The sequence below is a fragment of the Ammospiza nelsoni genome, chromosome 5 (assembly GCF_027579445.1).
Source record: "Ammospiza nelsoni isolate bAmmNel1 chromosome 5, bAmmNel1.pri, whole genome shotgun sequence".
NCBI lineage: Eukaryota > Metazoa > Chordata > Aves > Passeriformes > Passerellidae > Ammospiza > Ammospiza nelsoni.
Genome location: NC_080637.1, coordinates 70,629,881 through 70,642,247, shown reverse-complemented (window position 1 = coordinate 70,642,247; position 12,367 = coordinate 70,629,881). Strand labels below are relative to the sequence as shown.

Here is a 12,367-nt window from a genome sequence, read left to right as displayed (position 1 = left end):
AACCTTACAGTTTGGGGGTGAACCCAAGGCTTTGGAGGTGCATCAGGGTTATGAATCCCTCCAGCAGCTGTTTTGAGCACAGCTCCCAGGGCCCCTGGCTCAGTGCACAGAGGCTGAGCATCCTGGTGCTGTGCCATGCAAGTGTCCACAGCTCCCAGACACAGAGCAGGCCAAGGGCAGCCCTCATCTGCTGCTCTGGCCAAATATAGAGAACTCTCAGATTACACCGAGGGTTCTGAGGTGGCAGGGAGCGCAAGAGGGCAGGAAAAGGCATTTCTAGGAAAAGCCAGGCATACAGTGGCTGTAACTGGAGCTCAAGTCACTTTTATCACTTCAAGTTACCGTTCTGGTGGGTCAGAGGCTCCCTGCAAATCAAAGCCTCTACATTTGGCTGCCTTTTAGAATTTGCATTTGTTATTGACACAGAGCAAACCACAGGGCTGCAGATGAAAAGCTGTCAGTCAGGAGCAAGGAAAATTTCTGATTTGTGTTCCTCAGGTCCCATGCACAGACCCTTAATTTGCACATGCCCAGGCTGTTCTCTATATCCAACCTGCATGTCCAGCCTGTTTTGTATACCCAGTCTGTCCTGGTTTGTGAGCTCAGATGAGATGCTGTGCCTGGAGTGCACACACTGCTCACAGCACTGCACAGATGTTCTGCAGCACCGATTCCTTCCGAGCTCCCTGTCAGGCTACTGCCTAACATCAAATCTCAGTTTGTTTTCTCCTCTTATCATAAATCACTCCTGAAGTGACTGCCAAACCAATGAAAGAGAATGCTAAAAAACACACAGGAGCACTCACCAAGGCAGCTAAACAAATCCTCATTATAATTAAACTGAAGGACCCACCCAGAGCAGTCAGCAATTCCCCAGGCAGGGCTGCTCTTCCCATGCAAAGCATCTCTCAACCAAGGATTCCTTTAGATAGGGCATCCCCAAATGATTTACTCCTCCCAAAAAGAGTACAGTTCCTCAGTTCTTGAACTGCTGTTATTTCACAACACTTGCACTCATTTAAACAACTCTTCATGGCCCTGACACTAACTGCACTCTCTCAGCCTTTCTTTCCCAGCTCAGCTTTTCCTCCTCTTGTATTTTCCAGAAAGAAACCTCTGGAAACAGCTCCTGTGCTGGCCTGGCATCAAAGTGAAGCTCTCCTTTTAAGCCTTGCCTTTGGCCTAAACACTCAGTTCTAATAATATTTGAATGGCATCATTTGATCAACACCAGTGTAGTGCTCACAGCTTACAAAGGCTGCACCAGAACAGCTCCTCATGGCCCTCTAGCTCAGCTACCAAAAAAAAAAAATTAAAATTTTAAAAAAGCCTAAAAAATTTTTAAATATTTGAAAAAATTAAATTAAAAAATCAAACCTCTCAAAAATGTAAAATCATATTTATGCATACATACACAAATCTTCTAACAGTTAAAGTAAAATTAAAAAAACTCCTCAAGCTCAAAGCTGAAAACAGATGGAAAGTCCAGCACTGAGCATCTGAGGGAGCTTTGGTAGCCCAGATACAGCTGCTCATAAACACTGGTTTGGGATCCTTCTCTCACCCATCCCTGCATATTGAAAATTCTCCCAGCTAAATCTCCTTCAGTTCCCATCAGTCTTTTCCCTGCTATTTCCTGGTAACATTTAGGGTTTATTTGTTTTCTTTCAGGACAGACATTCCCTGCTGTGCTTTTCCTGGTTTCAGACTATTTTTAATATTTATTTTAAGTTGCTATGGCAACAGGGAATAGCAGATGGTAAGAGTTAAAATTGTGCCACAGGAGACATTTATCATCATAGCTCTGTATAATCTGAGCTCCTCTCCTCTGAATTTTTCCCCAAGCTGGACACTCCCCTCATTATTTCATGATGGCTAAACTAATGAACGTATGTGCCTAATGAAGAGTACAAGCCTCTCAAATTTATCAGCACATGTTTGATGGGCTATGGTAATTGCATTAATGAGAAAGTGGCCATGCTTATTTCTTGCCACTTCTCACTACTGAAAAAGCCAGGCTTCTGCTATTCTGATATTTCATGCTTTCTTCTGTCCACAAATAAATCACATTCACTTCTGAGGTGCCAAAAAACATAATTATTATTATGAGTACACAAAAAAACCATAATTATTTAATAGCTTTAAGGTAATTGAAATCCAGAATGGGTTGCATAAGACCTATAGGACCATTTTATGCAAATCTAGACCTTCAGGGGGATCATGTACATCCCCAGTAATCTACTCACTCTGGGAAGGAGCCAACAAAACAAATACAGCTTCCACTAACTTAGAAAAAGTTGAGTGCACCTGTGAGATCTGAATCTGAGTACTGAACTTGGGGTCCACACCTCAAAACACCACTTTCCAAACTGATTTCAGGAAACGTTTGCAAGTATTATTCCATCTTTCATTCAGCTTGGGCCAGCTGAGCCAGTTTTACTTGCCACCCAAGGCAGGGATGCTTGGTTAGTAATACATCTAATATCTTCTCCTTGAAAGCTTAAAAAAAACTCTCATTCTAATGGCAAGTATTCAGAAATCATCAGTTTTTAAAGACAAAAATCCCTTCCGAAAATGTGAAATGATTTTTTGGGGTGAAATGTGATGGTGACATCCTTGGGGTTGTCCTGTACAGGACCAGTTGGGTCCCTTTGAACTCAGGGTATTGTATAACGCCCCTAAAGAGACCGGGGTGATATCCAGCAGAATTGGGGCTCCCCAGTTTGCCCAGTTACTGTGGCTCAGCACACACAAAGCACAGACCAAATTCTCCCTCTGGGACCTGGCAGCTTGTGCAACGCAGCAGTTTCAGCATAAGGGGGGAGCATTTGGTTCATACTATCTCAAGTACCAGATGCCTCCAACTCTGTTTGGTCTCCTAAGGATACAGCAGGCACAGAACTTCAAGCAAATTCCACAGGATCAGCAACCTTAATGTCTTAACAGATTTACAATGCTCAGAGTTACCAGGCAATGCTAACAAAAAATACCCATATACACAGAACCATAGATAGGATTTTTAAGGTTCTTTTCAATCTAAACCATTCATTCCATCCCTCTGCCATGGGCAGGGACACCTTCCACCAGAGCAGGCTGCTCCATGCCCCATCCATCCTGGCCTTGAGCACTTCCAGAGATGGGACACCTACAGCTGCTCTGGGCGATGCATTTCCACATCTCAACTGAGGAATTTCTTCTTGATATCCACTCTAAACCTTCCCTCTTTCAGTTTAAACCCATTCCCCCTTGTCCTAGCACCACATGGCCTGGTAAAATTCCCTCTCCAGCTTTGTTGCAGGCCCGTTTTAGTTATAAATCCTGAACCCTGTGGAACATCACCCATCTCTGCTCTCCACTTGCTCACCAAACCATCAACCAGAACTGAGTGCAACCATCCAGGCACTCACTGAGCAGTCCATGCACCAAAGCCATGCCTCACGCAGCCACAGCTCTGAATAAGTTCATGGAAATCAACACTAAATAACTGTGAGCATTGTCTCTAATAAACTCACTTGGACTCTATGAGTGGCAAAGAACTTGAGACTAGAAATCTCAGTAGAGCTCTGCTCTCCAAAATAAGCCATTTCTTTATAGCAACTTGAATATAGTTCCCAAACTAGAATGATACCCAAAATGAATATCAAAATCAGATTAAATTGTTCATAATTATGCTAAAATCCAGAATATGGGGATCAGTCCAGACTTTGATTACTGTATGTACTGTTTTTCTTCAAGTTTGAATAACTCTTCATAAAAGCGTGTCATTACAAAGCTGGGAACAAATGATCTGGAACAGCAGGAATTGTTATTCAAATGCAATGGATATAGAACTTAAAAAAATTAAATCTCATGCCTACAAAAAGGTAGCGCATCACAAATAGGCTGATTTCCAAAACAGAAAACTATGGGCAATGCCCAAACTACCTGCTGGAACCAATCAAGGACACAGGGAGGAAAGAAACATGGGATTATAAGACAAGATAGTTTTAATAAAGATGTGCTGCAAAATATTTATTGCTGCAGATCCACAAAACAAACAAACAAAAGCATCATTTGTATTCCAAATTAGATGTTTGGTGCCTAAGCTCAGTAAAGCAGCTTATTTGTACAGTTAAAGTCACTGATGAAAAGAATTGCCATTTAAAAGACTCAAGTACTCATCAAATCAGAACCTGAGGACCCCTCCATGTCAAGAGCAAACAGCTTGAAAGGGGTGACCAAAAAAAGGAAACAAGTTTTCACATGGAGGAATTGCCCCCTTGCTTGATTTAGGGGCAGTACTGCTCTACAACACTGCAAGGATTTCAGACTGTCGCAGCAACTGAGCTGTGACCACAAAAGCCTCCAGAGGATCTCCCCAAGACTAATCCCATCCTTGCCAAAGGGTCTCCATTTCTGTGGCTCCTCACCTTGTGTGCCAGCTTGCACGTGCCCAAAGCCCATGCAAGGCTCCATCAAATCAAAGGAGATAACTCCGATACTTGCCCTTAACCTCAACAAAACATTTGCCAATGCTAATTCACATGCCCACATTCTCTTCTGGACTACTGTGAGCAGTTTTCTGATTTCCAATTCCCTAACAAAATTACAAGCATCTAACTGTGGCAAAAACACAGGAAAATGGTGGGCAGAAGTTATTACCATATTCTTTTTCTTTTTTTGGTTGTGTCTATTGTGTCATGCCTCAGTCTGGGTATTTAGGCATGGTAAAAGTAGCATGAGGTCATCCCTCTACTGAGTGATTTAATTGGGGTTTTAAAAAAACCTTTCATTCTGACTAAAATCAGAAATATGAGAGACTGGACTGATTTTAAAACACTGATGTAAACCATACATGGTCTCCCTCTGTGATTCGTATTTACATAGAAGTTTCATTCATGCATCTTTCCTAACCTTCCTTGTCACTGAGAATCTCAAAGTGCACAGAACATGTGTTCCCACTTGTGAGACATTTAAAAAATTAAAATTAATTCTTAGGCAAACTTCAGCCTCTCTTGCCATACACCTATGAGACTGAAAAGGGCAATTATGGAGCTTACGAGCCCTGAACAGACAAAGGGGGAAAAAAAAGCCAATTTTGGCCTTCCATATACCAACAAGCAACTTAAAGGATTTGGGTTTTCCTCTGGCTGGTTGCCATGCACTCCTTGAGAACCAAGAAGCCATCCCAAGCTGTTCCTTCCATGAAAGGGGAATGGAAGGAAACTCTCCCTAGGACCTGCTTTCCCTGCAACGAGCCAGCTGAGCAGGAGTGACATTTTCCACACAGTTTCCCCCAAGGCAGGTGGTCCATGAGAGCCCAAGCAGCACTGGCAGGGGACACAACAGGAGCCTGGTGCCCCCTGTTAATCCCCAGCAGCAATTAACAGCACAGCTAATTGCTCTGCAGGTGCAACGTGCCACAAGGGCTGCAGCAAGCTGAGAAACAGCCTTGCCCCTCAGCAGGGAGGTGGCAGAGTTCATTCGTCTACAGACTAAAACCCAGGTGATTAATCAATCCTGCTGATCCACCAGCAGCACAGTCAGCAGAGAAACGCTAAACCCTGCCCTGTGCTTATCCCAAACTCAGAGACGGGCAAAACATCCTCTCAGCATTCAGCTGCTGGAATTCAGGAGCCTGGGAGGAGATTGCACAGCTTCTTTTGCCCTTCCACAACAGAGGATCTTAGTAACTGCTCTGCAAACACAATGAAAGTGGCCAAAGCCGCTGGTGCCAGCTGTGCCTGCCGAGTTATAAACAGAGCTCACTGCACAGCCTCCCATTGCTTAGGATCTCCTCCAAAGAAAGGCAGGCTGACTGAAAATCACTCATTTGTGATGGTTTTTCACATCCAAAGGGTTCAGGAAACCCCTCTTTTGGAAGCTTATTGCTATTAAAGCAGAACAAGCTCTTCCAAGCAGATGTCCCCCAAATTCTGGCCAGATGCAAGCAGAATCTGTTTGTGCCCAATGCAGGTGGTAACACATTTGTTCCCACTGATATCATGGAAAGGCAAAGGAGAAATTAAAACATGGCAAAGTCACACTGGCAGCAGAGTTCATTCAGAGATGACAGCACCTTGGTAGCTGAAAACACAGTTGCTATATTGAGACATGTTTTCAGATCATTCTGGAAGGAAGAGCTACAAAAATTGATGCTTTGGGAAAACAAGCAATCAGCTATAAGCTAACCATGGATTACATTTAGCTTAAATTATCTTCCTTGCTAGGCTATTTCAGCAAAGAAGAATGTTATAATTGACTCATTTCCAAGGTTCAGAGGTCCTGTAGTTGTGTACATAATTAGCTTATCATTAAAAACTACTTTTCCTTGGTTTGTGCAGCCACAGCAGTGGTTTAACTCAGTGTTATCAGAAGCTGTCAAGTGCAGATGGTACCAGGGAGTCAGACTACCCTGCCTTGAGGGTGTTATAACCTTATTTACTGCACAGCGCTTCCCTTGTTTAAGAACATACTTGACACAATTTGTATCCTGAATATGCCTCTAACTACTCTGCACCCAAGAGTGTGACCAGCATCATATCAGAATTGCCACAATTTATGAGAACTTGGAATAAGAAAATATTTTCCCTCATTTAGCAACACCTGCCCAAAAAGAAGCTGCTGAACTGTTCCCCAAGTTGTGCAAACCAGCTGCCTGTTTTTAAAGCAGGAGAGGCAAGCAGTGTCCATCCACATTTGGAGCTATGGCCAAGGGAAGAGCCTGGTAAATTAAAGGGGTTTTTAACACAAGCAGTTGGTTACATTTGGAATTAATCATCTCACTAGAATGCTAAATTGTTAGGTCAACCCCATCTAGCAGCATGACCATGGTGAAATAGAATCACTGACATTCAGATAGGGATTGAGAAAACCTCTTTGCAAATGCGTCAAAAGCCAGTCAAGTACATGGTTTGGAAATTGGTGAAATTTCATATTTCACAATTTTCAAGTTTCCTGCCCTTACAAGACTTGTCTGTATACCAATACAACTACCAAATAATTTGTTGCATGCGTTTACTTGTGTTATCTCAAATATGCAGTAGCTGGGTTTGCATTCACTTGGTAATTTTTCTAGGAAAACACATGGAATGGTGAGCAAAGGAAAAAGACTTAATGACCCCAGGCTTGACAAGAGAGCAAAGAGACTCCACTGTGTAGTCACAATATCAATTTCAGTGCTCACACAGCCCTGACAGCAGAGCCTGCTATTCCTGAAGGAAGCAGCAACAAAGAAAGTGGTGCCCAAGGATGGGAAGGGAAGATGGGTTTGCAGCAGCTTCTTGGTCCAAAGGAGTTTTTCAACAGCTGCCAGCTACAATTTCCCCTGGATGCTTCTGATGCTGCCCATTCAGAGATGTTAACAGACCACTGGCTTGGTCTATAATGACAATTCTCCCACTCCAGCGGAAACAAAATCATCACAAAAGGAAAAGCCACTATTTATGGGTTATAGCTCACATCCTTCAGCTTCACTTCCCAGCACACAAAATATTGACAGCTTTTTCACTCCTTGCAAATTCACTTCCCTTGCCCTTGAACAAACACTTTCATCTCCTGACAAGGGCCACCAAGCAGCCAAGGCACAGATTCCAGTGGGGGAACCACAGGTGACCATACAGCTGCTGGGACAAACCAAATTCATATCAGGCCCATGCTGCATATGTTGCCTGCATTTGTCTTACACAAATGCTGGTTTTCTCTTGGAATTGTGACTTTTTTAAAAAAAAAATAAAAGGGATACTGAAGCTGGCCAAAGGTTGGAAGTTTAATCAAATTTAACTAACAGGCTTGCAGTTTGGTGGAGAAGGAGAGGAATTAATATCAGGTGAGCATTCTCCTCAGTGCATCAGAAATAGAATTTAGCAAAAATAGTAACTTCTTCAAAAAGAAAGCTTACAAGCCAGCTTTGGGTCTTCTGAAGACAAACTCCCACAAAATTAACACTCAGATCTGCAAGCCTTCACTGTGATGAGAAGTGAGACTTTCTGCTCACTACCCAATAACTCTGGTGGGAGCCCCAGGGCTGAGGCAGCAATACCCAAAACTCCACTGGGAGCCCCCAGATCTGCAGGTCCTGGCCCACCCCACCAATATCCCACAAAGATCTGGGTCACCTCTTACAATGTGACCATTTAAAACAGGTTATTCCCTCTGCTACCTAAGGGTTTAAAGCCAGCTCATGCAGATTATGTCTTCCTCCAGGCGACAGGAATATTCATCTCACCTGAAGGATGCAATAAGGAGGAATGATCTCTTGTGCTGTAACTATTACACATGGCCCAGTTGTGAGATTAAAAGGATTAAAAGTTCTTATTTCCTATCCACATGGACACCACGTGTGTAAGGAAATGCTTTAATTGAATTCACGGAGCTACAATGTGAGCCATGATTTAAATAATAGAAAAATGAGGTATTGAGTTTCCGAGGATATTTTGTAATTGGAATGAGAGCAGCTGCCAAAAGACAAAAAGCTCGAGGGCAAACAGAGTCTATGGGTTTGGGCGGCAGCAGGTAAGCACAACACTGAATCTGAGATTGATTATATGGGTTTGTCTGGTTTGAAAAGAAAGAGAATGAAGAATTAGCAAAGTCCTCTGAAATAAAACTCACATGTAAAAAAGATACCAGCATCTGAGCACACACTGTTGATAAACTGAAAACAGCAGCGTCCTATTCCTGTGAGGATACATTCTGCTGTAGAGAAGGAGAAACAGGAACACTTTTCTTAAGATGGTTTCACAGAAGTTACTGTTGCTTCAGGTAGAATTACCTATCATCTGGTTAGCTCCTGAATAATTTTTGCTAATTCTTGAGTGAATCCCGTGTGTGCTTAGAGAAAAGTCATCCTCTAAGAACACAAACAGCTGAGGGAAGCCTCCACCAATTTCTGTGGTATTTCAGCACGGTGGGAAAATTGTTCCCCGTGTAAAGGAACCTTGCAACTCAGGAGTCCCACAATTTGCACTGCCATTAAAATAAAAATCACCTTACTGCCTGATCTGGGCAAGCATCCTGGTCACCGAGGCTTCTAAGTTTTCTGTTTAAATGAAATCAGCATCTCAGCACTAAAAATGGGGAGCTGGTAATGCTTTCAGGACAGGGGCAGCAAGAGGGCAGAGTACCATGGCATAAACACTGAGAAACATTTAGCAGACCATCAGATGTACACTATGCTAAACAAAAAATGAAAATATTCTTTGCTGTCCACAGCCACAGCTCACAGTTCAGCCAATAAAATGCAGAGGTATCAGACCCAACCCACCTCCCAGCTCTGCAGCAATCACTGCTTACTTAGTAAGAGCATAAATAAATGTATGAAATAAAGTCTGAATCAAACTCTCAAACCCAATTCCCACAGGCTGCCCTAACATTAACGATAAATATTTTAACAGGTCCATTGTTCTAGCTTAAAAACATAAGGACTAATAACATTTTACTTCAAGTTTTTCAATAATTGGCAATATTTTAGAGCACCTGGAAACAAAAGCTCATGGGAGAATTACAGGTTTCATTGGAAATTATGGTCATACTATTGCAGAGGGGAAAAATGGATAACTCAATATTTTTCTAAGTCTCATTAACTTAAACCAAGCACAGAATTTGGGAGGAGTCTGACTCATGATAGTGGAATGTTCAGTGCTGTCAATATTGAATAAACCCACTGTTACACCTTTCTATATCTCAGTCTGGACAACAGAATTGAGCACAGATCTGGATTTGGAACCCAGAAATCCATCAATGATCAAATTCAATCATGTCAACCCATGCAGTTACGAACCACCCCCAATGGACATGAAATCACCTTTATAAGCAAGCAACTACTGCAAAACCAATTATAAATAGGATAAAGGACCCAATTGTTTTAATTTCAAATTAACCAGGCTTTCTTTAAGTCCAAACCATTGCCAAAATAAACCAGAAGGCCTGTGGTTACATCATAACACAAAAGGCAACATAAGAATCCCCTTCCTGAGGCAATGATGGCATCCAATCAATCAAAGGTCACATTATTAGTTGTGCAGGAATAGGAGGCAGAGTATCGGGGCATTACATACTAAATGTCTTTACACAGCTTTGAAAATTACCCACAGGGTCAGATGCCTGAAGTCCTACCTCACAACTAAGGGCCAGAACAGAATATGTGAAGGCACAGGTTTCTTATCTAGGCACACAGATCTGTAAGCCCTCATTTTAAACAAATCTGTTTCTTCTGAAACCCATTTCAGACCTCTCCCCCTTGATTTTCCAGCAGTGGGCTCCAGCTGCTGCCAGACCTCTGTTTACATAAATGGGGAGAAATTCCATCTCCCATTTACCCAATGCCACAAAAATGACCCTCTTAATTGGCTTCAGGTTCTCTTCCAGAAAGCTTACCAGGGGTCATAAGAGCACTGAAGCCACAGAAGAAGAAAAAGTGGAGGAGCAGCTTGGTCCTTGAACCCAGAACTCCACATGAGCCAGCTCAGCCTTCCGGAATTACCCTTCTCCAAAGGGTCTGCCCAGGGCCACAAAATGAGATTGCAGCTACTCATCTCACTGAGCTCCTAAGGCCCTTCAGGTGCAAACCTCAAAAGAACTTCATCTCAAACCTTCCTTGTTTTGTCCTAACACCTTTACAACTGCACTTATGATGATTTCTGCAAGTTACCTGCACCCATCCCAAGAGAAATATTGCAGCATAAGTTATCTGGTGCTGCTTGACCTTTTTCAGGTAGGTGAGAGCACACAAACCAGACACATTATTGCCTTTCACTCAGGCCAGTAACTGAGGGACACACAAAGGCAAGGGTGCAGATATTCTGTGGGGGAGAAGGAAATGGAAAATAGCTTCAAAACATCATAATCATTGAATTATAGAGGAAGGTCATAAAAACACAACCAGGCTTTGCAAATTCTATCATCACCAGGTTAATTCCAATCTATTCAGTTTCCTCTTACCTTTGTGAAGCAGTTGAGCACAGAATTTCCCAAATGCTGAAGACAAAGCAGTGGAGGCAGGACACAGATCAGGCAGCTCTGGGGATGCTGCCCAGGGCCCATCAACAGCTCCAGGCACAGCAAGCTCAGAATCCATCCAGGAATCCTCTCAAGAGCAGCAGAATCGGAGAGCTGGAAATGTACAACACATCCTGGAGAACCCCATGCAGGAAACAGCCACCAAAACCACACAGCCAACAGCAGCTCAGGAGGAAAATCCAAGTGCAAGGCTGGCAACCAACAGTCCCTTACTGGGGCTGAGCTTAAATAGGGCTCCTGTGCCCAGGGGAGTGCAGGTAGGACTCAGGTGAAGCTGATCAGGGCCATCAGAGCCAATTAGGACCCTAACAATGAACAGCTGGGGTTACCTTTTCTGGCACTTCATCAGCAAAAGCAATATGGGGGGAAAAAAGGTGAGCATTCAATAGAATGCAATTCATTTGGAAGGAAATTCACTTATTCCCAAAAGGAGAATTTTAGGATTTTCACTTTGAAGAAGAAAGAGGTGTTCACCTCCCAGTTTTAACCATGTTTTTTGTTCTGAGACCCTCACAATAAGTATGTGATATCATGCTTTTATGGCACTGATGTACATGCTCATTGTCAAATAAAGCATGTCAGACTGCTTACTAAACAGATAAAATTGAGTCATACACAAACCCTGTCACATCCAGTAAGACATCAAAGATTTCAAAGTGAGACTACAAAGACATTCCAGCCATTTGGTGCAAATTCTAGAGGCATCGATCACTCCTAAAGTGAGCCCATCCTGTCTCACATCCTCGTGGTACAGGACTGGATTCTGGGTCTCATGAATGGTTGGAGAGAAAGAAAACCACAAAATCTCTGAGGGGAAGGATCCTGTTAAGAAATCCCCACAGTAGTGGGAGCTCTCCAAAATGACTGTGACCCACTGGTGTGATCTTGCACATCCAGAGCCCCCAGCTCTGCACCCGAGGGTCAGACTCACCCATGGTTTCACCCCCAGGGTGTTGACAAGTAGCAGGTAACACAGATGGCACACAGCCTGGCATCACCCTGCACTGCCCCATCAACCACGGCTGTCACAGACACATTTTATGAATAATCCCTTCGCTGGGATTTTTCTCCTGAGAAGCTGAGAAGCCTCAGAAACGAAATGTAAAAAATAATTATCTGCTGCTGTGGAATGCAACAGGTGCATCTTTGATTGGTCTCACGTGGTTGTTTTTAATTAATGATTAATTAATCACAGGTCCAGCTGTGTCAGGACTCTGAGCAGTCACAAGATTTTATTATCATTCCATTCCTTTCTTTGCTGGCCTTCTGATGTCTCCTTTCTCTTTTCTTTAGTATAGTTTAATATATCATTTTTTTAATATAATATATATCATAAAATAATAAATCAGCCTTCTGAACCATGGAGTCA

At 42.9% G+C, this 12,367-nt stretch overlaps 1 protein-coding gene across 1 annotated transcript in view; it reads right to left on the bottom strand.

Moving 5' to 3' along the window:
- Nucleotides 1–11,184, bottom strand: part of CALD1 (caldesmon 1) — a 204,827-nt gene extending 193,643 nt beyond the window's left edge. The window contains exon 1 of the mRNA XM_059471650.1: nt 10,921–11,184. The gene's annotated coding sequence lies outside the window, so the exon portion shown is untranslated. The remainder of the gene's footprint in view (nt 1–10,920) is intronic.
- Between the last annotated feature and the right edge of the window lie 1,183 nt (nt 11,185–12,367).